General features: G+C 41.0%; 2 protein-coding genes across 8 annotated transcripts in view; both read left to right on the top strand.

Annotated features, from left to right (window-relative positions):
• The window catches only part of TSPAN4 (tetraspanin 4), a 392906-nt gene that overhangs the window by 51710 nt on the left and 315957 nt on the right, over positions 1-25239 (top strand). Inside the window, exon 2 of one of the 4 annotated variants that reach the window (XM_031609001.2) lies at positions 9471-9564. The gene's annotated coding sequence lies outside the window, so the exon portion shown is untranslated. Of the gene's footprint in view, positions 1-9468; positions 9565-25239 lie in introns of those variants that run through there. The other 3 variants (XM_090140643.1, XM_090140642.1, XM_090140646.1) reach the window with 3 other exon arrangements.
• CD151 (CD151 molecule (Raph blood group)) overlaps positions 1-25239 on the top strand; it is a 169630-nt gene that overhangs the window by 99129 nt on the left and 45262 nt on the right. For all 4 annotated transcript variants that reach the window (XR_016466758.1, XR_016466759.1, XR_016466757.1 and 1 more), the window contains exon 11: positions 9471-9564. The gene's annotated coding sequence lies outside the window, so the exon portion shown is untranslated. The remainder of the gene's footprint in view (positions 1-9470; positions 9565-25239) is intronic.

Raw genomic sequence — 25239 nt, 5'->3', positions numbered from 1 at the left:
TCGTTCAGGGGCTTCAGACAGCCCTGATTCTTTGGTGGTGCTTACAGTGTTCTGTGAACAGGCCTTTTCGTAATGAACCTGCTTGGATTCTGGGTGAGGGAGAAGAATATAGTGTTTTATTGAGCTTCAACTGCTGGCAGCAATGAAGCTTATCTTTTCCTTTATGCTTTTGTCAAGAAAACAATGTGTATTATATGACGCATGGAATGTCTTACTTGAGGTATCAGTTTCGTCCTCTGCAGTCTGTGTGTTTGGCAGTTGTTTTTGATTCAGTGTGCTGAGTGACTTGACTTCGTGTAGCTTCCATACAGCACCTCATAAAATTCTTAAAAATGTTTGAGGCCTTTTGTTTTCATACAATACGTTAGTTGTAATGGATTGGCATCAGCAAGAGTACGGCACCAACTGGACAAAATGATTATGAATGTTTACGAATCTCAAACTAGAGAGCTGTCTTAGACTGTGTTGGAATAACATGAAGTTAGAAGAGTGAAAGCAATTGGCAGAAACTGCTGGAGAGAATTAAGGAAGGACTTTGTGATTTTTATTAATCTGTGGGCTTGATATGATTCTAACAAGAGCGTGTTGGTTAGCTCTAGGGCTGTTAAAATACCAATAGTCAGTGAGCAGTTGTTATCCCTGCAGCTTAATCTCCACTTGTAGCATGTAGTCTACTTGACCAAGTCATGTGTAATTGTGGCAAACCCCAAGGCAGAAGGAAAAAATGAAATAAAATGCTTAAAGTGTAGATTTTCTTTTTTTTTTTTTTGCACTCAATTCTTGAATCTTTGAGATGGACACTATCTTGTCACTATCTTGTCTCTATCTTGCTCTTTACATATAAGTATTTCTGTTTTCCCCTGTTTTCAAGTATAAGCAATAATTATTTGTATGATATACTGGTGTGGCACAAGCAAAACCAGAATTTTCCATAGTTGGATATAATAACCAATAGAAATAATCTCTGCCAATATCTATCAAAAGGCAGATTTTGGTCCCAAGATGGAGCAATTATATGAAGTACTTTCTTCATTGTATGTGAATACAGTGAAGTGAGGTGCAGAGAAGTGAGGACCGGGTCTTGTTGATACTGACTTGCTAACAGAAATCAGGAGGGGAAAGTAAAGAATTGCATCTGTTTCCAGATTGATTTAACTAATACTAGTGCAGTGAGATGTTACTATAACTGATCTGGCAGAAAACTTTCAAAAATCATTAAGATGATGCTGATTTCTAAGCCATTTAGGGTCTCTTAACTGAGTATAAAATACAAATTGACTTGCAGTGTTTTAACTTCAGTCTTTGTTTCAACAGTAGTACTTAAAACAAACATAGAAAACAATCTTGATTCTTCAAGATATGCATTTGGTTTTTCTAGGACTCAGTGGAAATATCACATTAAAGCAGTTCATCCTCCAGATGGTAGATTGTTGAGGCAGAAGTGACACTGCAGCACAGTGTATAACTTTAGCATCTTTATTATAGCTACCTAGCATCTAGCTACTGGCTTAGATGCTTTCTAAGCTTTGCAAACAAATATGCTTTGGAAACTGATCATGCCTGAAAGGTGAGTGACTTCTGTATGAAGTCAAATAAACTTTCATTGTATTGAGTCTCTTGTCCTGTCAGTGGCACTGTGTGTTTGAGTGTTGCCTAAGGTGACTAAATTTTTGCAGGTCTTCAGAAGAATAGGGAGGAGAAGGGTGGAGAAGTTGTGTAGTCCTGAGAGTGCACCATGACAGCAGGAGGTAAAGTGTACATTTAAGAGGATTTTGCTGGAACCAAGCTGGACATGAATGCTCATCCTCCAGAAAGAGACTCAGGCTTGAGGTCATCTAGGGAATTCCAGCAGTAAGGCTTTCAGAAAACAGCTTCATGAAGCACTTGCTGAGATGAAGAGCTGTGGATGGTGTGAGTGCTGCTGTCCTATCCAGATAGATTTAAGTTCTGCTCTGCTTTACCTACTGACACATCCGTGTTCGGTGCTGACTCCATTTGCCAAATATCAGTGCTTTTAAGTTACTGCACAGCAGCTCTTCATTTGCTAAGTGCCTGCCATGGCTGCACTGAGTTTTGATCCTGGTCCAGCAAGGGCATGTTAGTTTGTAATAGCTAGCTGATGTGCTCATAGCTGTTGCTACGTTGTCCTGCCAGCACAGGGGCGTGTGGCCAAATCTGCTTTTTCTGTGTCCAGGTGGAAGATCAGAGCAAAGGGAATTGCTATAGCATGACATGGAAAACTTTTATTTGGTTTGTGTGGTTTGGATGATTGGTTTAGGAGAGCAAAAGATATCTAGACTTGCCTCAAAACTGGGGATGTTTTGTTGCAGCTCTGTGAAGTTACCACAAAGGGCAAAGATAGGATGGGTGTTTTTTCCTCCCTGGAAAAACCGTGGTAAAAATTGTGTTGTAGTTCATTGCTGTGGAGATTTTTCTGGGAGTAAAATATGTCTTAGTTTTGTTGCTGTGGATACGTGAAGATACCAGTCATTCTCAGTCACTAGCTTTTTAATTCTTTTTTTTTTTAGTACAAAAAGAGGAGGAAGGGAAAGAAAAAGAAATACTTTGCAGAAATCTGAGCAATAAGCAACTTACAGTGCTGTGTCCTTAAATGCTTCACTTGATTGATTGGGTTAGGAAATAAAATGACATATAAAGTGCTGTTGTTGCCATTAAAATTTCCTATACCTACGTTGGCTGCATTTTCTGTCTTCCTTACTCCTTCCTTAGTCCTGGGTGCTGTTGAAGATTTGCTCAGGGTGTGATTGTGGGATGGCATTTACCTGACTGCTGCTCCCCATTGAGCTGGGGGTGTGCGGGAGCATTGTGGGAGGGCTTGGTTCAGCTCTGCAGCAGACTGCTTGGAAAGGTCACTTCTGCCTTCCTATATGATGTGTTGTGGTTTATCCCAGGGCAGTTTGATGTGTTAGTGAGACTCAGTGTTATGCTGCAATACTAACTGGGCTGCTGAGAGAGCATGGTGTAACCCAGGACCCTTAGCTAACAGGCTGTCAGGTTGCTCTGGCAATGCTGTGTTAGCCTTGCTCAGAGCATTCCTGTACCTTGTTCTTTGCCTGGGCAGTGGGAAGCATCCTGCTGTTGCTGGTGTTCCTTCCTCCTAGTGTCTTGAATCCATACTCTTTACAGTATGGGATGGGTAGCCCTCCTCCTGCTCATAAAGATGGCAGGGACAAGTGTGGAATACTGCAATACTAGAAGAGAGGTATCAGCTCTCTAGGAACTGGAATACCTCCTTTGGAAGTACTTATGATATCTAGTTATAGACAAGCGAGAGACAGTTGGCTCTGTCTAGTGTATTTTAGAAGCTAAACACCTGTCATGTTTTTAATAAACATCCTGTGTTTCTGAAGCCCTGGAACAGTTTTAAGATGACAGAGCATGCATTGAAATGGATGCATTTAAACAGTGCTGCATCTCTATTTTTGTGTGATTATATATGAAATTAAATACATTATTTGATAAGAAACCTACTTAATGGTGAATTTGAAATAATAGCAAGTCAAATTAAGACTTAAATTTTCTCTATTTAATAGTACTTGAAATAAAAATTATGAACCAGTGCAGATTTGGCTAGGGCTTTAAAGGGAAAATAAGTGCTTGAACCACAGGAAATCAATAGCTTAATAGTCTGGAAAAAGAGTTTACCACAATATCAGGACAACTGGTGAAAGCAACAGCCTATTCTGCAGGTAAAGGGACAATACTTGTCATTCAGGTTTTTCAGCAGTTTCAGTTGTGCCATGAGCAACTTACATTATGAGATGGATTGGGAGCTGAAAGTGCTGTACAGCTTGGGCCATATGGGGACTGAAGAAAAATGTAGGCAAGGAATGTGAGAGCTGTACTGGAGTGAGAGAGTCAGCCACATTTCCTTGCTTTCTTTCACTGTAGTGGGAACTATTTTTAAATACAATTGCACGTGTAAAATCTGTTTGGGTGAACTTTCTTCACCCACTGAGCTATCAGGGCTGGGGTAGTTCAGGTAATAAAGTTGGTTAAGGTGATGCTTTTTTGCACGTTTCAGTTGGGTTTCAATTTTCTTCCCAGAGCAGCTTGACATAAAGTGAAAATTTTAAAAAACAACCAAATCACCAATACTAGTAATCCCAAATCACCAATCCTAGTAAAACCAAAAACCAAGTTTTAAATTGCTGATCTTAGCCAAGGTTTTTTATTTTGGGCTTTTAATCACTTGGGTATATTTAGTATCACTGAGGCTAATTTATTATTAGCATATGTTATAATAGTGCCTGAATTATGAATGAACAGTCAGCACAGAAGGAAAGCTGCTGCTCATGTGGGTCATAATGTGCCCTGTGGTGGCTGAGGCTGGATGGCTCTGTGTCACAAGCAGCCCTTTTAGTTTGGTGCTGTTCCCTCTGGGTGCTCACAGCTCCGTAGCCACACTTGTGCAAGCCTAGGGAGGAGAGAATAATAGCCATGTCTGCAAACCTCAATAAATGATCTAGCACGACACGCTGGATTTCACATATTACTTTAAGCTCATTAACAATTTCTGGTCCCACAGCAACTTATTTAATTATGACAGCACAGATAGCTTTTGGTTTCTTGAAGTTACACTCTATACAAAAATATGGAGGAATCTGCTACCTTTTTGCCTCCCATGTCGGTTTGCCTACTTAAAGATAAGCTGGCCTTCTTAAGTCACATCCTAGCCATGGGATGGATTGTTCAATGCTGACTCCATCTAGAGTGTCCAATGCATGTAAGAACTTAAAGCCTCATCTTTCTGCTCCATACTTGGGAAGAAGGGAACTTTCTCATGGATCAGACTGAGATGGGAACAAAAAATGAGGATCATTGATCTTTCAGCTTTCAGTGCTAAGCACTGAGCACAGATGCCTTTGCTAACACAAACAGAATGAAAATACTTAAAACCTTTTCAGATGAATATTCCAGGCCATGTAATTCTATCTGGGAATTCTGCTAAAAGATTAAATGTGTGCCACGTGGTTATATTGCTTAATACAGTGCTGGAAAGTGTCCATCTAGCGTTACAGTAAGGCATACAATAGAGTAGAAAGAGGTAAAATATCTTGCAGTTGACCACCATGTAGCTGTACTCTGAGTCAGCTGCTTCTGAATAAACAGGATCTCTTGTCTGTTTACTAGGTTCTGTAACTGTCATTGAGTAAAGCAAAGGTGAAAGAAGAATATCCCCTGGGGCTTTAATCTTGGACGGAGAAGAAATTTCTTTAGTTGTACACAGATCTCAAAAGAGTACAGGATCACAGTTCATCAGTAATGTTTGCAGCTCTGTGCTGTCTCTTAGCATTGGGGATGTAGCTATGAGCTGGAGCTTCATCGAATTCAGTGTTTACCCAAGGAAACTGAGATGCAGGTATGCTATAGGCAGATATTATGGACCTTTTAAAAGCAACTCTGAAGATCAGAATCAATCCAGGCCCTTGGTAATGAGAGAAGCAGATGTAGGAATACAATTGTCAAGGTTAATGCTGATGTAAGGAGCTTCCTTAGAAGCTTCCAGACTTTCCTTAGCTTCCTGTGGCTGACTTTTGGCTCACTGCTGTGAGGCTGAAGTGAATATCAGTATTCAAATTTTTAATATGTAGTTATATATTTTATATACGTACATGTAAAATATAATCTCTCTGTAGATTAAAGCAAACAAATACCCAACAGATAGGGGGTTTTTAGGAGAGTTAATTTACACAGTGAAACTTCAGCAGATACCAGTGCTTATCTGTTAGCTTTGCTGGTTTTTGTGTTAAGGGTGGTGGGCATGAATATAGGGAAAGATGCAAACTGTGGTCTTTTGTGAGGCTGAGGAGATGCCTTGCTTCAAGCAAAAGGAATTGAAGGAGGAGATTCCAAACAGAATGATACCGAGGACCAAGTGAAGTTTTTGTTTGAGGAAGAGTTGTGTGGGCAAAAAATGCAAGTATTTGCAGTAGGTAGTGGTGAAGGGGTGAAACTTTTCAACACTTATTTCTGATAATTTTCTCTTAAAAACAAAAAGCGAGCAGTGTTCATATCTGCTTTAAAAGATATTTCCCATAGCCTCTTTTGTGTAATAGGACTTTACAAAATGGCTGGTTTTTTTTTGCTTGTTTCTTTGTGTTATGAGCAAGAGTACAGGCTGTAAGTGTCCCAGTATAGCTGCAGTAGTTGAAAGGGCAGAGACTGGGAACTGCCTCTTACCACTGATTGAAGTTGCTGCTCCCATCTGTGTGGCACGAGATGTTTGTGCATGTTCCCTTCAGGACACGGAAGCTGGATTGCTTTGCCTGTGTATGTCCTGTGTGCCTTTGTGACAGAAATCAGAAATTTCCCTTCCCTGCTCTTCCTGGCAATATGTAGCTCTAGACATGGGGAAAAAAAAGTCAGTGTGTAATACCCCCCTGGGAAGAGCCAAGTAGCAAAGTTTTTACTATTTTCTAGGGCCATCAATGCTATCTGCCTTGGTAATGGTTCTGTTTCTCACAACTGCTGCCCCAGTGGGAGCAGCTGGACAATTGCCAGATTATGGGTCTTCCTTTGAGATGTAGAGGGAGTGAAAGCAGTTGCATGGTAGAATGTGCTCATTAGGCTCAGAAAAATGCAAACTGAAATAATGTTAGCATGTTTTGTTACTTAGTTTCTCCCAACTGCCTTTGACTTTTTGCCTTTGAACAGTCCAATAAGTAGCAGTAAACTCAGGACAGCATTAGGGAATCAACCAAAAGATGTTCTATATCTGCACATCAGCCAGGAAACCTACTTTCTAGAAACACGAGCATCAGGAAACAGCCCTCCTTGAGTCATAACAGAGTCGTCTGGACTTCTGTATGTCTGACAGTAACTCAGAGCAATGCCCAGGGAAGAGCACAACAATGTAAGGGTGTTTCAAAGTAAGAAAACCAGAGAGCAGCAGGGCTCTTGCCTAGCTGAGCGTGTCCCAGATCCTACAAAGCTGAGCCGCCTGTGGCAGGTCTTTAATCAGACAGTTTGAATTTGAGCATTAGGACTTGATTCAGCCTCTCCTGCAAAGCTGTAATTTCCTCACTTAAGAGCCTGTGAATTGAGCCTGAAGAAATCTCCTAAGTTGTCAAACTTTTCCCTTTAGATGGACTGCAGGTTGTGTGGTGCACATCAGAGAGCCAGGAAGCATTTAACAAAGGCCTGGACAGAGAGATTAAACACGTGCCTCTGGTTTCTGGAGAGGATGTCTGGTGTAGCTGGCTTAGGAGGGGAACAGTGTTGTACTAATCAGAGTTATACTGCAGCTGACACTCCTGTTATTATTTATGTAATGCTTTGAGGCCCTGTTGTGCTCAGCAACGCATAATAAATAAACATCTTGTAAAAGATGATCCCTGGATTATCCCTGGAGACAAAAAAAAAAAAAAAAAAAAAGAAAAGAAATTGACCTGAGAATGAAAGTGAAGACAGGGCAGACAAAATGTCTTGCCTGGAATCCCACATACAGTGGGTTGCTGGCTGAGAGGGAAATGGAGCACTGGTCTCTTTACTTGTGGTGCTGAGGCCTTTGATGAAACTACAGCCACCTGGGCTCATGCCTTGGGTAGGTCAAGGGCTGTGTGTGCAGTAATGGGTCCATTCAGAGGAAGATTTTGGATGTTTTCTAGTTGGAGAAGTAGATTTACATGGAACATACTGAAACCAACCTCTCTGATTATTGTTACTGTACTTCTGATGGCATCAGCAACCTCTTTGAAGAGGCAGGGTTAGAGGCTGGGTACTCTTACATGACCTGGTTTTCATTGACATTGTTTAACAGGAGTGATGAAGGTGTGGTGGTACTGAGTTTTGTGTGACCACCTGGGCTTATTGGAGACAGTGTTGTGTCTGTGCTTCTGTACCTTCTCTGCCTTAACTCCAGAGCTGGTCATAGACTGTGTTAAAAGCACGTGTGACTGTAACAGAGATGCAGCTTCTGTACTTACTCCTGCATTCCATAGAATGAAAAGATGGGGGCAAGATGTGATCTTCTACACCTGTGCTTGTGATTTTAGTGTAGCATACACTCTAGGTATTCTAATGAATGGTCGAACTGGGCCAGGTCAGTAGTCTGTCTAGCTTGTTTTGTCGTTCATAGTAGCTAGGCATGCCTGTTGAATCAGTCTACACCAGCCCACTGTAGTAATGGGGAAAGAGGGATTCATTGGTATCCTTATTACTTCAGCTTCTAACTTGCTCTTGCTTGATGATTAGATTTGTTTTTCTAGGAAGAATCTTTGCTCTTATGAGTCAGTCTGGCTTATAAGGATTTAGCTTTCAGCTGTCTTTTGCCTTATAAGGTGATGTTGCTTCTGGTATTTGTCAAGTTTAAAAAAATATTTGTAATCTAAAAATTGTCAGGCAGCTTTCCTCAAAAAACACTTGATATCCACTTCCTTCATTCTTTATGGGTTGTTTTTCTTTTTTTCTTCGGAGGGAGAAGGAAGGGAGATTGGAAAGGGAAAACAAAACAACAAAAACTCAAACCAAAATAAGGCAACATCCAGGGAATGCATTAATGATGCTCCTCTGGGGACTGCTTGATTTATGTGGCAGTGAAATGTCAGACAGCAATGTTCCTGCACATACCAAAGATATAGCTTGCTTTCTGTTATGCTGGATTTTTAGACCATCAGGAATACAGTGGCATTCAGAACCTGCAGTAGTGAGATCTAGGATTCTCTGTTTTATTTAGTTTCACGTGTCACACTAGCAAACCAGCCACAGTTGGTCTACAGACCAAATGTCTTTGAAATATGGGGGAAAAAAATTGCAGTCTTTGTCAGGAGAAATGTCAGTGTGTTTATAGGAGCTGGGTTTTAACCTTAAGCAGGTTACAGGGGTGCTGTACTGTGCTTAGTGAAAAAATCTCTGCAGTTTCAAACTTAACATTTAATATATATCAAAATTGCTGTGGCACAAAACAGGAGTGTAATTCATCATCTGCTGTGATAAAGCTGCACTGGATGAGGAAAGACTTTTGTTTTTAAGAAATCTGTCTATACTACAGACCTTACTACCTACTTTCAGAGGTGGCACTGAACCACTGATGTTGCATTTGAGCATTACTAATTATTTGAGTATAGCTGTAACCCTTCGTGGTGTTGATGTTCTTCCCTGGGCAGCATAATTTTGTGGAATTTTAGTATTCCCATTTGGAAGATGCCTTTTATTTACGGTCATTGCAGCATAAGCCACCCCTATCAATTAGGGCAAATGCTTTGTCAAAGTTTCAAACTTTGAAGAAATGTCCAACAAGGCGATCGTTATTTGGTGACTTGAGGTTTCATTTTATTGATAAACTTGATTCTTGATTGAGGCTGAAGAGTGTGAGGAAGTACATAGGGGGAGGGGAACAGCATTGTGAAGTAGGCAGCTGTAATTCTGGATTGAAAAGTGCTCCTGATGTGGCTCCTTATCACTGCCTGCTTGTTTTACTCATAAATGTGTTGTTTTGTCTCTTGCAGAGGCATCGTTGAAGGGCTGGCCATTATTGGTGTGGAAGATCAAACGCTACTTCCAATTGCACCGTCTGTATCATCTGTAAAACCACCAGTCGCGGTGAGTTTCTCCCATATACTATATTTATGAACTGTAATCTGTGAAAATAATCTTACTCTCTAAAATTTGTTCATTCACTTTACTACCACAAAAAATAAACTGATTTACCAATTCCAAGCCAAATGGATATATAACACTTCTCCTCCTCAGACTGGATTTGCAGAACTTCTCTGGCTACCTGCACACCTTGTAGTGTGGCTTGGGGCACGCTGTTGACAGATGACCATATACTTTGTTCTGGTTATTCATCCACTGACCAAGATGAGAATTGGATACAATATTCAGTTTCTGCAAACAGCTTCTGAAGGAAAGACTTTTTTAAATGAAAGGAGAGAAATTGTTGCTTAGCCAATGGAAGTTGAATACTCTGCTAGTTCCAAGAGCCAGAAGCAAACACATCATAGTGTTGATAGCTGGTAGTCATAGGCAGAGACAGGAGAAAGGAGAGGGTGTCTGAGTGCTGCGGTGTTTCTGAATTTGTTGTTAGGTGTACTCTTGAAATGAGAGGCTGTTTTTTTTTTCAGGGCTGTAAGAGAGCTGGCTGATTCAGTGCTATTTGGATACCAAATATAAAAAATAGCGGAGTAAAAATTTTTAACTTCTGCCTAAACAAAACACTGTGAAGAAAATGCTTCTCTAGTCCTACCACTGATCTCTGAATGTCCGCATAATTTTGTCTGCGATTCTTTTGTCAATAATTCCCTTCTGTCAGTAACTCAATAGAGCAGACTCAGGTGATTTCTTTTGATATTTTGCGCTGCTTAAAATGACAGAACAGTTGTTTGCAAAGCTGTCTCTGGTTTTGTACCTTATATGGGGAATCTATCTGCACACATAGAAGGGCAAGAGTAAACCTGGGCCTGTGCAAATGTTTGTTCATGAGGACTCAATGAACAACAACAAAAAAAAAAGGTAAGTGCTTGAGGGAGCCGAAGACACTTGTGCAGTTAAATGCTGCTGAGTATTGAGGTGGCATAGATTGGGTAAAAGGGAAGCACTTGTGCTCAGAAAACTGGCTTTCCTGAGAAATAATGACAACAGCAGGAGGAAACAACATTTTAAAAGGAAAAGCCCCGCGATCTCAAAAAGGATGTAGGAAAGAGAATTGAATACAGTGTCTATTACTAGTCTCTGTAAACACTGCTGGTGCATAAATTACATAAGATACAGAAACTGAAAAAATGCATTGTCTAGTCAACTTTTGTTCCTTGGGAAAGATGGAGCCAGTTTGTAGTGTATATAGTGAAGAATAATTATCAGAAATTGAATATTGAGTGAAAGTAATTGTTTTAATCAAAAGTAGTGGAAATTAAGCAGAGTCAAAGGAAATGCAGCTGCTCAACTGGAAGACTGCTTCTAGCACTGCAAATCATCTCTCCTAATACATTAAATACTCCTAATACATTAATACATCCTCTAAGATGCGTATTTAATGTATTAGGAGTATTGATCAGGGCCATGGTGTACCTTGATTAGTGCTATTTTTCCTGATCATTGTGATCAAAAATCAGCTCTTCAAGTTCCTCTACTTATTCTATGAGGAAGAGCAGTGGAGTTACTGCTGGTGTGATATGGAACTCTGATATTGTATCAGGTGTTAGCTTGGCTCCTTTTTATTTCTGATTTAACACAGTGCAGAAATAAGTGCTTTAATTGCAAGAAATTGATAGGCTGTGGGAAGCTCAATTTCTTTATTCTCCTTTGAGGTTGTCTAGGAAATCTGCAAATGAACTTTGCCTTTGCTAAAAGAAGCATGATCTTGTCACTGAGGCTGCACATGATTGTTCCTTTTTTTTTTTCTTTTCCTTTTTATAATGAAGGATGAGGACTGTGTATGGATGGGAAGTGAAGGTTGCATACTATGCCGGTGGTGCTGTGGTGTCAGTATGGCGTCCTGACATCCACTGTCCTCCTGAGTGCCAGGTGTATCTCGCCTCCACCTCTGAGAATATTCACTTCATCCTGGGACACCAAAGGATGCAAACAGCTCTCAGGGTCATATTCATGTGGCTGTATTGGAATACTTAGCCTTGTGTTGTCGTGTCTGCTTAACTCAGCTGGTCTGGCTGTCATGCGTTGGCTTCACATTGGGTTTGTGGGAAAGACTTTCACCTTCACTTTCCAAATGTCGCCACACTTTTCCGAGATTATTGCATAGCTGCACAGTCTAACTCAAAATAGATGCTATCCCTGGTGTGTCAATGAGTAGGATCTTGTTAAGATTGACAGCTATAAAACATTCCCTCTGAACTCTGAGATGAAAGCAAGCCATTTCCTTTCTCTTTCCAGAGATGTTTGGTTTCTTGGTGTTTTTTTTTTCTTTTTTTAATTTTAGTTTTTTTTAATGCAACTTATATCGGATGCCATAGCAGTATCTATGGCAGCATGCTGTGGTGCTTCATGCTATAGGAAACTGGGAATAGGGAAATGAAAGGCAACTCTGCCAGGTGGCTTCAGTCTGCAATGCTGGGACGGTACAAAGGACTCTTATGGCATTACCTGAATCTCACGTGTGAGAAGGAGTAGGGTGTAAAATCAAGTTAGAGCTTACATGTTGATGTTGCAAGGATGCTGCTTGGGGCTTGATCTGCTTACTTGCTAAAGATGTGATGTACGGAACAGAATAAAGAAATCTGTTTGGTTCTGTGCTGCAGAGATATACACCAGCCGTGCTTTGGCTCCCAGCCCAGGGTGAAAAGGATGGCTGATCACGTGCTCTCTTCCAGTGTTGACATTTATTACTGTTGGGGAGGGATGTGACTTGGGTCTGAGGCAGGGATAACAGTATGAGTGCTTTTTAATGGGAAGGTGGATTTTAGGAGATAATGTAATTTTTGATCCTTATAATGTAATAAAAGGAAACACCAGGAATTTTTTCGTCATTCACTTTTTCTTAATTTTTTATTCAATTCTGACTCCTAGTAGTGTCCTTGCATCCTAAAATATGCTGGGAGTTAAAAATCTTTTATTATGTCTGTGATTCGTCCAGTCTCATAAGCTGTTTCTCTTCATTCCAGAGCCAGCTACCTTAGAAAATGCAGGGAAGTGGGCTGTTCTGCAGAAATAACTCTGTATTTGATCCTTATGAAGGTGTCTGGAAGAACTGAACAGGAAAGCAGCATAGGAACTTGGAGGGTAGATTAGTTGCATTCCTGTTTCAGCCTGTTTATTCATAGCTTTAACTTTAAAGCAAAAAGAACTATTTTTAGCTTGTCTTTTTTTCTCCTCCTTATTAACACAAACAAATGTCTTACTCAGAGGAGAAGGTGGAGTTGGGAGGAAGGAAGGGTGGAATTGCTTCATTAAATCAGTTTTGAGTTCATCAGCACACAATTTCATTTTCGCATTACAGTTCTGAGTACACAAGAGTCACTTTACATTTTCCAGAGAGGGAAGCTTTGTGTGCAGAAGGGAAGAGTGAGGGCCTCTGAGACAGCGAGGCACTTATGGAATGCTTATGATTTCTGATGAGTGCGTTTTTTTGTTTTTTTTTTTTTCTGGTTACCTCTGATAAGGCTTAGTTTGTTGTGTCCAAGGAAAGGTGTGGCTTGGTGGTAGTTCACTCTCTCATAGCTCCTATTGTTGCAAGATAGAGGCCATTTAGATGTTGCTAAAGCAGTAATGGTAGGTCTTCTCCATGAGATCCCAGTGCATATTTGGTGAGGAATAAGGCTAAGTGTAGGAGGTGAGGGCCAGAACTAAGTCATTTTAATATGGACACAATGGAGAGGGGATTCGAGCTCTCCCATGGCTTAGTATATGTATTTTGATAGTTTCATTGTAAGTAGTTTCTGATTTAGAGAAAGAGGCACTAGCACCTTTCTTACTAGTATATGATTTTAGCATTAACTTTTAATGTGATCACTTATTTTCATGTAGAATGTGAGGGGTTGCTGAATCTGAGGCCTGTAGATCTGATCTGTAAAAAGAAGTGCAAATCCTTTGGGACTCACTTGACAACCTTGCAGCCAGTGCTGTCTGGTCAGTGCAGAACACTGCTGTTTGATTACCTTCAATCTCCTGGGCTTTGATGCTGGTTCTTCAGTAGTTGTTGAAGGCTTCTTGTCCCTCTATTAATGGGAGCTGAATGATTGTTGCTACAGAATATCTGTGAAGTAAGAATGGGAAACTGCTCGTGTTATGTGAATGTACAGGCTACTCAGCACTGTGTCCTAAATAATTTCTTCTTGGTATGTATTGGCCCTGTTGTGTGTTCTCCTGTCCTGAATCATAGAATGGCCTGGGTTGAAAAGTACCTCAATGACCATCTAGTTTCAACTCCCTGCTATGTGCAGGGTCGCCAACCAGCAGACCAGGCTGCCCAGAGCCACATCCAGCCTGGCCTTGAATGCCTGCAGGGATGGGGCATCCACAGCCTCCTTGGGCAACCTGCTCCAGTGTGTCACTGCCCTTCGAGTACCCCCCAGCTCTGCTGGAGTACTGGTGAAGAACAGAGGTTGTGTCTATTAAAAAATGCAAACTCCAAATCTTCAGTAGAAATAAAATAAATCCTTTCATGTCTACCCCCTCTCCCCCACATCAGAGGGTTCCTAATTTTCCTTTTGCTGCTGTTACTGGACCCTGTGTATAAGCAGAAACTTTCCAACCCTCAGTCCCAAGGAAGGCTCCCTACTGCTGAAGATGAACATGAGGCAGGAGTCCTTTCATCAGACTTTCAGATTCTCTTACCTGCTTTCTTCTTGTGTTCCACTTCTCGCACTGGGAGGCTGCTGCAGAGAACAACTGCTCCATACTTGGTTTTTTTCTGATCTCTAGCACAGAACTGTTCATGGTTATCTTATCTCACGGCTGCACCAGGATCACCCTATGGGTTAAACAGCTCTTTGTTTCTTGCTTCCCCCCCCCCCAGTTTATTTGCAACAATCCTGTCTCCTATCAGGCTGTGTTCTACCAATTTAAACAAGCCAAGCTCTCACGAGATAGGCCTCTTATTCTTAGCAGCACTTCTGTACACATTCTCATTTCAGTTAATCATCTCTGAATTATAGTGTGACAAGTACTGTTCACAACGAGTGTGTGGGAAAGGTCTGCTTTCAATACCGCTAATTTCAGCATCTAAATGTCAACTGCGATTTAAGCTAGATCACATGTTTGAGGGGGATCTTCTGGTCTTGCTTTGAAGACATCCGTAATGGGACTCCTTCCACTTTAGGGGAGTTCTGTCAATGGTTACTTTGATGTTTAAGTAGGTATCTTAATTTGAATAGGCTACATCTTGCCAGTGCATCTTGAAATGCCTTTCTTTGTTAGTTTACTCGAATCCTTTATTGTTCAGAAATCCAATTTTCTTGAAAGTGCCCTTTTACTTGTAGGCTATGTGAAGCAATCAGTAAATTAAATGGATTTAAATTTCAGAATCTGAGCATTCCTATTTCAAGAACAGGTCCCTTTTAAGGTATCTTTCAGTATCCAGAAATGTTCCATCTCTGGATGACACTGGGCACTGCAACAGCAAGAGTGTATGCAAAGAATGAAAATAAAGTCCATTATTTATGACCTCTCTGAGCTTCCTTGGCTTGTGTGAGGAAAGTGAAACTACTTGGAAATACTTTGCCTCCCCCCGGATTTCTGACTTCTTTGAAGGTTGTCTTGATCTTTGTGAATAATCTTTGGCTTATGCATTTGATTCCATGCCAGCAAACTAAATCTTTCTATAATGCGCATTCCTTCAGGGTTTGTATATCATGAAGATTTGAGGGATTTCTCCCACTGTTCCGTGTAGTGCTGTTCCCCTTCATCTGGCATGGAAGAGCAGCAGGATATGGTTGTGAGCAAGGTACAGTCTGCCATGTACAAAGTCAGGGTTTGTTACCTGGCTGTGCTGCAGGCTCTCTGCCTGTCTGAGAGTGAATTGCACAGTTGCTTCCGGTATCTGCCTTTAAACTAGGGGCAATGACACTATTCCTGGACCAGCTGAGAGACTGTGCTTTTCTAAATGATGACGTGTTCTCTGACTGCTTATCTGTTGGAGTCACAGTGATGGTAGTCAAAGCCACCAGTGCACATCAGCTGTTTGCCCCTGAAACTTACCTGAAACTGGTTGTGTGATTGTACCCAGAGAATGGTGGCAAATAGCTTGATGTCTGAATGGAGATGCTTGACAAGTGGTGTCCCTCAGGGGTCAGGACTGGGACCAGAGCTCTTTAACATCTTCGTCAGCGACATCAACGGTGGGACCAAGTGCACCCTCAGGAAGTTGCAGATGACACTAAGCTGGGGGACAGGATGCCATTCAGAGACATCTAGATAGAATTGAGCAGAGGGTCCGGGTGAACCTGCAACCCCTGCTATTAATACAAGCTGGGGATGAACAGATGGAGCACAGCCCTGCTGAAAAGGACCTGGGGATACTGGTGGTTGGCAAGCTGGATGTGAGCCAGCAATGTGCCCTTGAGACCAGAACGCCAACCGTATTCTGGGCTGCATGAAAAGAAGCATGTCCAGCATTGTGAAAGAGGTGGTCGTGCCCTTCTACTCTGTGCTGGTGAGACCTTATGTGGAGTACTGCTTCCAGATGTGCAGTCCTCTGTACAGGAGAGATGTAGACCTGTTGAAGCATGTCCAGAGAAGGACCACAAAAGTGAATCAAGGGATGAAACACCTCTGTGAGGACAGGCTGAGAGAGCTGGGGCTGTTCAACCTGGAGAAGGTTCTCGGAAGTCCTGATAATGGCCTTTCAGTATCTAAAGGGGATGAAGAAGGAAGTGAGCAGACTCTTTAGCGGGGTCAAGGTGAAATGGTCTCAAAGTATAAGAAAAGGTATTTAGATTGGATCTAAGGAAGAACTTTTTTTCTTGCAGTAAGAGCGGTGAGGCACTTGAACAGGTTGTCTAGAGAGGTGGTGGAAGCCTTGTCCCTGGAGACGTTCAAGGTCAGGCTGGATGGGGTTCTGAGCACCTGATCTAGTGTAGGTTTCCTTGTTCATTGCAGGTGAGTTGAGCTAGATGGCCTTTAAAGATTCCTTGCAACTCAAACAATTCTATGATGCTGTATAGCTGAGCTTAAAGTTCTTACAGTTGAGAGTTTCTTAGGTTTGCTAGTCATTAATTTGTCCTAAAATTAAGTAGACATCCTATGTCTTTTTATTATATTTTTTTAATGGGTATAAGCTAGCTTCAGGGTTTTAATGAAAATCCCAGCATGAGAAAATGAATTGCTTATTCCTCCTTATTCTTTCAGAATTTTGGTTCACATCTAAATGACTGGCAAAATACTTGCAAGCATTTAACCTCCGTGATCATAATTTTATTTATAATAATTAAATTCTTAGAATATTACAAGCTTTTGCCTCTAGAAAATGCCTCTGTGCTTGTCCTGCTAGATTGCTTTACTAGCCTACACATACGATTTATCTGATATGTATGCTAAGAAAGCACCCCATCTTTAAATGTATTCATCTTCTCTGAGATGGCAGCCATCCTTGTGCTCTGGGCATCCTTTGTCACAAACTCAGCCTTTAAAATAACTTGCTGTACATCCTATTGTCCTTGAATAATTTTTCACATGTACAATTATAGTCCCTTCTAGCTCCTTTCTTCATGCTTTTAGGGACAGAAAAAAATGCGCTGCTGCTTTTAAATGTATTCTTCTGCTATATCAAATGTAATGTTAAAGTTCGTTGTGCAGTTCTCTTCTAGTCACTTGCTATAGTCCTTTAAAAGTGCAATTACATAATTTATATGAATTCAAAGTTGATGTCTGTACGAACTTATTTTTTTTTTTTAATACTCTGTGGAAGCTTGGAAAAATTCAGGGAAAGTAATAGGCATTTGAAATTGAAGTTTAGATTGGACCATTTCTCACGTACTCCACATGTTTCTGGAATCTTGACTTTCACTGGTAGGAGTAATGTCTCAGTTTTAATAATTAACTGCTTCTGGGTTATGATGCAGTGTCCCCATAGCTATTTGTCCTTGACAAAGATTGGTGGTCAGTGTCTGGATTAGTTTGAGTTGAGAGATTTGCATAACCCCCTCTATATTTAATTTTGAATATGTGCAAGGAAACAGCCTTCTGTTTACAGTTTAGACTGAATAAGACTGATTTGTTTGCACCACAGAATCATTCATGAGCTTTAAATAGCAAGCAATTCATGATATGTAAGCGCTATACAACTCCAGAACACGAAGATGGTCCCTAATTTCAGCCCAAAGAGGAATAAATGACTGCTGCATTAACAAATACTCCTGCCTTTGTAGAGATGTCATGCTAGCTGTGCCCAGCCCTTCCAGAGGAAGGGAACACAAAGTTTATGCTATAGGCTAGTGAGAGCTCTGCTATCTTTATACAGAGTACTGGTAGTATGTTACTTTATGTAAAGGAGGTATTTAATGCTTCTAAGATGCTAGCATGCACACAGGAGGCTTCTTGTCCTGAGTAGCATGAAGAGGAGGTGGTAACCAGTAATGGGCTGCTGGTATCCTGGTGAAGGTGGTCCAGTCCTGGCTGTGCTTCTTCCAGAGAACCCCTTGCAAGTGAGCAGAGGGGCTGTGGGCTGCACAGATTGCTTTTGCTACCTGCTTCTGACCAAAAGTGCTGTGTAGCCTGAGAAGAGAGTGGTAAAGGGACATCCAAGGCCTTTCAGCTGGGGCCCTGGTCAGTGAGAGCTGTATGAGCTCTTCTGCTGGGGCGCAGATTTGGACACTTTCAGTCTACATCATTAAGTTATATTTTAGGACTCCCTTGCCTTGTTCACCTATTTAAAAAAAAAAAAAAAGTTATTTTAACAGAAGCTGGGTCTTATCTTCCCCTTTGCACCTGGAAGCAGCATTTGAACCAAGGATTAAGAGCTGAGGGACAGTCCTGCTGACATGAACTTAAGGGAGAATTTTGAAGAAGCAAAACTCTTGTCTTGAGAATTTTCCTCTGATGGCTCTTTTCATGCTTTTGAGCATCACTGAAGTGCTGCTTGTATTAATCTGCAGACTCAGGAATATAGCGTAGCTCTCATTTGCATTTTGTGTGTATTTGAAAGGCTATCTCTGCAACTGTAAAGACTACATCTTGATTCATTTTAATTGGTAACATAGATCTAATGAAACTCAGGACTTTGCATTCTCTGGAGTAAAATTTCCAGTCAGCACAGAAAGTGGGTTCATTTTTGCAAACCCATGTCTGTACTTGAACCTCAAGTTAGGTGCTGCAATCAGTTTGACACTCAGTGCAATGAATCCACTGTTAGCTTTAAATACCTAGAGACTTGCTGTCCACATTTGACTGAGTTATATGGGCTCATCTTCCAGTCAGTAAAGAGAAACAGATGTTTTGGGATGCAGTTCATCTGACCCCTTTTTAGACAACTGCTTTAGAATGAGATGCGTTCTACCCTGGAAGTGCTTATTTCTCTGTCAGCTCTAGTGGTGGTCTAGGCAACCAGCACAGAAGTTCATGTCAACACTGGCTCAAATGGATCCCTTATGAAATGCATACAATTTTAAATTTAACTTATTAGGTGTATTCAGTAAAACATTGTCCCTAACCAGCAGACACGTCCTTGTACCCAGGAAGCAGGTTGTGTGCTGTACTTTCTTCTGTTTTAATTCTCCATCTCTCTATTTAAGTGACTGAAATTTTTTCCATTGTGACAGGAGCATTGCCTTTAGAAAGCTCATTTATCTACACAAATACTTTCTGTGGTATTTTTCCACTAGCGTTGGCCTTTTGCTTATCTATCTTAGAGCTGGATTAACTTCAGAAAGGCAAAAGTGCCTCGTATAGAACTCCAAGGCACATTTATTTCTTTGACCAGTAAATCAGTATCATAGCTCCCTGGGGACTGGGAAAGAGGTATATTATGCTGGAGTTGTACTTCTGAGTCTACTTTCCTAAACGCTGAATTTCCAAGGAAAGGTATAAATCTCCTTTTGTGATGGAGAAGAATCTATATGAAGCACTTTTCAGTAGCCCTATTCTCTTTGTGTTCATGCTTTGTCTCTCTTTTCTGCCTTCCTCCCTTTCCTCAGGTGCTACAGTATATTATTGTCCTTTGAGGTAAGCGTAACTTCTTTGTCACTGTACGGAACACATTTGTATTCAGGGGGATTTTTCCCTGTGTCGAAGCCAGAATTTCGTTGCTTTGTAACACTAACCTTCTTGGAACCCTTCAGCTAATATTTCTCTTGTCCTCTGTCTTTTATTGACTGTGGTACATTGAGTATTGCTTCCCTCCCTAGTAATTTTTTCGATTTTATTCATGACTAATACATCCATTTTGGGAAGCAACAAAACCCATTTACTAAGAAAAGCAAGGCTGGTTGTAGAGGCTTGATGGAAGCGGCAATAGGAGGCACGTACTCTCGAGTCACGTTTGTTTTATAGATGAGGTTTGTGTGCAGCACAGAGGCGCGTGTTCTGGCTCTGCAGGATCCTTCTGTCTGTGTTCAGGTGGTTTTTTCTACAGTTTGCGAGGCTGTGCTGAGGCTATCTGGAGATGGTTTAGTTGAACAGAAAAGGCAATGAACTGTGGTCCAGTTCTCCCCCCTGGTGCTACGTCAGTGGTAATCCTAGATGCTTTGTTGCTTCGTGCATCTTTTTTTCCCCCCACCATTCCTGGATGCTTGCTTTGCAAGCTCTGTCAAGAAGAAACTTCATGCTTTCAGTGCCAGTACAAAGGATGATTTCTATTTTTGTTTTCCTCTCCTTCTGCTCCGTTTTGGAGTTATTTTGAGGATGCTGGAGTTCCAATAGCTTAATATAATTTTCCTGATCCTTTTTTCACTTTCCTTCCCCTGGTCACCTTGGGCATATAATCTTGGCACGGTCTTGTAGTGTGTTTGTTTTAGAAGACTGGAAATGTACATGGCATGTAAGGAAGGAAGAAGGACTCACCTGCATTGCAAATATCAACCACTGTGTTTAAATAATGTTTACTTTACTGCAATCCCTATTTTGATGATCTTCTCTTTGATTTATAGATAATTCAAGCCTTTGTTCTGCATCTCTCCATTGGCATTCTCCCAGCCTCACAAGGATGTAGTCCAACCAAAACTGGAAACATCTGCCCTTCATGACTGTTGAGCACTCAGAGTTTTGATACCCTGCTTTGAAAGTGCTGGAAACATAAATGACAAATCTGTCCACAAAGCAAATGAAGAAAAACATTCAACACTGGAATTTTTCAGGATGAAGTATTGGTAGAGAGCAGTAGGAGAGAGTTGGTGGTGGGAAAATTTAGCAAGTCTTGTGTTTTTGGAGATGTTTTAATTGGATATGTTGGGAGAGAGAGAACATGATGCTGGAAACAAGTCATGGAGTCCTGGGAAGAGGGAGGGAAAGTAATTGTAAACATGACCAGCAAAATAATATACTTCATGAGCAAATTCTATTTAAATGTAAATTACCCAAAGTGATTTTTTTTAGTGGAATTTTTAGTAGCATGGTGTGGAAAGACAGAAGTATTTTTCTTATGTTTAAATATGTGATTCAGACAGCTGTAGAGAGCCGCCATCCCCCTTCTCTCTACCTCCTCTCACTTAACTTCTTTCCTTTAAACTCCTTAGAGCCATTCCCTGCAGCGATGCTTCCAGGTAGTGACAGCTAGGATGTTCATTTGAGTCACCAGAGCGCTGTCAGGGCCAATTAGCATCCTAATGACTGGCATGTACCTTCTTGATAACATTCAGTCTGTGTTTTATACCAAGGGACCTAGCCTCTCAAGAACCCATCTTGTCTCATCTGGTCCATACCAGTTGTATAAACTTGTTTTTTTTTCCTTTTAAAAAAAAAAAAAAAGGGAAAGAGGAAAAAGAAAATTTCCATTTTATCTTGTCTTCTGAGTCCCAGGGACTTTGACACAGAACAAATACACTGTCCTTCCCTTTAGCTGGAAATGACAAATTTTGGCTATGGGAGAGTTGAATCAAGCAGCTCTTTTTACAGCTACTGAAGAATTGAGGATGAAGCCTCAGTTCAGGTTAAGCAAGGCAGTATTTGTTCTTTAGAGCTGTGTTGAATAAGATCAAAGAAAGATGCGGGCACATAGTCTTTAAACTTTAAATGTCTGGTCAGTACTGATACTGGCTAGGCTGGTACTTTTCTGAAATTACTGCTACCTGTTGTTTGGCTGTCTGCTGTTAAATCTGCTTCATAGTGGACCAGCACCTGCAGTCGAAGCTGTGCTTCAGTCAAAATAGTGCTGGATGCTGTGCTGAGACCTTTTCTGCAGCATAGACTGAGGCATGCAGGTGAGAAGCTTTTGGGGAGGTTTCACAGCTGCAAGGTTGGAGTGGACAAGATTTAAGCCTGTCACCAGGCAACCTTAACAAGCATGGAGTTTCTTTGTGCTATGCTTTGCTGGGCTGGAAGGGGAGCACTGCTTTGGCAATAGCAGAGTTAAATGCTGACATACGAAATCACTCAATTTCTGTGCTGTTTTTTCATTTAGTGACAACTCATTTTTTCCAGAGTAACTCATGACTCCTAGTCTTCGAAGTCAGTTATTTGTTATTGTTGTCTAACCCTGCCCCATGTCCGCTGCTCTCCAGGGGTTTTAATGGAGTGCTGTGATGCCATGGCCAGCTGGCTGGCACACTGTTAGAGCTGGCACAGCAACACTAGGTCAGCTGGAGGGAGAGGTCAACAGTTTAATGGTCCTTAGGAGAAGCCAAATAGCCTGTGATGCTGTCAGGAGAAGAAAAAAAAAAAAAAAAAGGTGCACAGAACAGTGTGTGCAGTGGCTGGACTGTGCAGCAGGCAGAATTTGTTTGCTTTTCACTAGTAGTGTAACTTTTAACATTATAGATTTGAAAGATACTGGTAAGATGTTAAGCACAAAAAGTTCTGTTCCCCATTAGAGACAGCAAATCCCAAATGTGCGCTCTGGAGACTGAATGAGCAATAATTGTTGTCCTTAGTAAGGTCATTAGAATTTCTGGAGAAACACACAAATACCTCTTCCACCTCCTGTTTAAATTTTGGTCGTAGATGTGATCTGCAACATCAGAAAAACTTGATACTAAAAAGGATGCAGATAAAGGATGGGTGGAACAATGATTTTTCTTTAAGTATTGGTGTGTGCATCTTTATCTCTTTTGGTTGTGTCACTTAGAGACCTAAACTGTGTCCTAAAGCTCACTTTGAGAAGTGCTACTTACAGTGCCATGGGAGCTGTTACATCCTAGTTTGTATGTACTGAGACTTTTTTTCCTACAGTAGTCCGCTTGCACACCTAATTCTGGCTTAGAACTGTTCTGTATCACTCATCAAAGTAAGGAAGGTAGCTAATTCTGTGGCTGGCTTAACAAGTATACAGTGCCCTGCAGCTTTCCAGTGTATGCACCAGAAGTATAAGCTGTCAGGCTGGGCTTCAGGAGCTCTGCTGCGGATATTGGCAACTCTGCATGCATGTGTCACTTGGGAGCCAGGGATTGGTTCATTTGTCGATGCCACAGAGCCATAATGGAACCTGAACCAGTCCTCCAGTGCTGGTGGTTTCCCAACCTTCAGAGCAATCTGGTCTGTGCAATATTGAAGCCAGAGTCTGAGGGTGGGGGCTGAGGCTTGAGGCTGATCTCCGGATGCTCTGGAAAACATAAATGTAGTTCATGTGACTGAATGTTATCTATTGTAGCTGAGTCTGCAAAAACACTTACATCTGTAACTACCGCTGATCTCAAGAGGATTAAGTGCCTACATGGCTCTGTATATCAAAACTTTCTACTTCAGTTCTCCGTTTGCAAAATCAATGAAGTACTACTTCTTCTTTTCACCTCCCAGACTGCCTGTGTAAAGATGCCTAGAATTTATCTTGAGGATTTGTTTTTAAAACAATGGGGACGTGCTCTCAATTGGCTCTGTTGTCATCACAGGGCAGTTATCGCTCTGTGTCAGAAGACGGGTCTGCTATTCAAAGGTTTCTGAACAAACACATAGCAAAAATCAAAGCCTGTAGCTCCAAGTAGAGTGTGGTCAAATCAATACTCTGAACTCTGTGGTTTTTTGTAGTATATGATAGTTCTTGCAGATTAATGTAAATGCAAAAGCCCATCTAGAGAAAGCTAACCTCAGGATTTCATGATTGCATTAGACACTTCAAATGGCTGTGTAAAGATTTGTATTTTTGGAACACATTTGTTCTCGGTGCAGCTCAGATCTCAGTTCAGTGGTGAATTACTTTAAATTTGAAAATGAACTCTCTGTCCTGGTGTCAGAATGCATTATAATCTTAATGGTAACTTATAAGAGAAAACAAATATTTTGACTTGTACTTTTTTCATCATCATATAATTTGGAAAGATAAAGGAGAACAGATCATTCTTGAAAGAGTCAAGATTGGCTATAGAACTAATATGACAACGTCTCTTTCTAGTGTTTCCAAGCATCAGATTTGTGCAATTCTGGGAAATTTGTTCAAGCTTGTTTCTAAATCCAAGTTTTTTCACGTCCACCTCAATTAAGCATTCTGGAAGAAATCTGTTTCAGTGGCTTGGTTTCCTTACCCTTTCCAACTGAGTTGTAGTAGCTCGAAATGTCTATTCCCCAGATGCTTGTGGAGGAGACTGGGAGTTGTAAAAACGATCTCTGCTAAGGAGGCAAATGGAGTCTAGAGTTGAACTTTTTTTTTTCTGAATACTTGAAAGATGGTATTACCTTGCCCTTCATAAACCTCGTTTTAATCAGTTTTTCAGACTAATTTTTGTCTTGGTTGTGGTTCATATTCTTAGCTTTTTACCTAGTGACTAATATAATCTTGTCCCAGTATCATTACTGTAAATTAAACTTATTTATGTGATCCAGTATGATAGACGACTTCTGTCTTGAAGCAAAACATCCATTCTAGCATTTATACTTTCTGTGGTACAGAGTAGGATGATTCCAGTCAACCTGCTTGCTCCCAAACCCCATCTGCATTGCTCTTTTCACTCATTCTTTCTGTATACTTGGAATATTTGAGAGGCTTCTGTGAATTTGTTTGGAGTTTGTCATTACTGGAATAAATGTCATGCCATCAATCACTTCAATAATGAGTAAGCAATTAATAACTTATGCTTAGCTCTTTCAGTGAGGCTTTTGGGAAGCTTGGGTCTTTTGAGCAGGCAAGGTTTGTGCGAGTTCCAGTGGCCCACATCATTCCTGATGTGGCATCAATGCAGGGTTTGTAGGCAAAGCCACTTGGTGGAGTAAAACACGTTTTGTATGACTCATACATGATGTAAGCAGAGCTGTGGTAATGAACATCTCAGCTTTAAGGTAGGTAGTTATGTAAATCTGCTGTTGTAGCAAGGTGAGAGGATATGTGAAAAGGTCCTGTCAGATGCTGTGACTCAACTAGTATGCTATAAGCAGCTGATTTGCTGTCATTTGGTGATGTATCTGAGACCATAATCTGCATTGTGTTGCACACTCTGGCACTGCTCTGGAAGCTAGTGGTTCTGTAGTGGTTTTCCATGAAGTATGAAATGGAGCACTGCATTCAGTGTTTATTCATGGAATAAGGAATGAGCACCAATGACTAAAACTTGTTTTGTATTAACATTATGTTCTGTTCTGAGTATTTGAGTTGGCTGCTGATTTATCATGAATCAATGTAACAAGCCTATGGCCTGTAAGGAGAAGACTTCTGAGCTTGGTGCTGGGAGTGGTGTGTAGGCTGGGGGTCTCTGTGCCATAGTTCTGGAATAGACTTGGTAGCACGACTGCTGTGTAACCTGTTATCTG

The sequence above is a fragment of the Phasianus colchicus genome, chromosome 5, assembly GCF_987193195.1.
Source record: "Phasianus colchicus chromosome 5, bPhaCol1.hap1.1, whole genome shotgun sequence".
NCBI lineage: Eukaryota > Metazoa > Chordata > Aves > Galliformes > Phasianidae > Phasianus > Phasianus colchicus.
The sequence above is the reverse complement of the archived record's forward strand: the minus strand, read 5'-3'. Positions and strand labels throughout refer to the sequence as shown.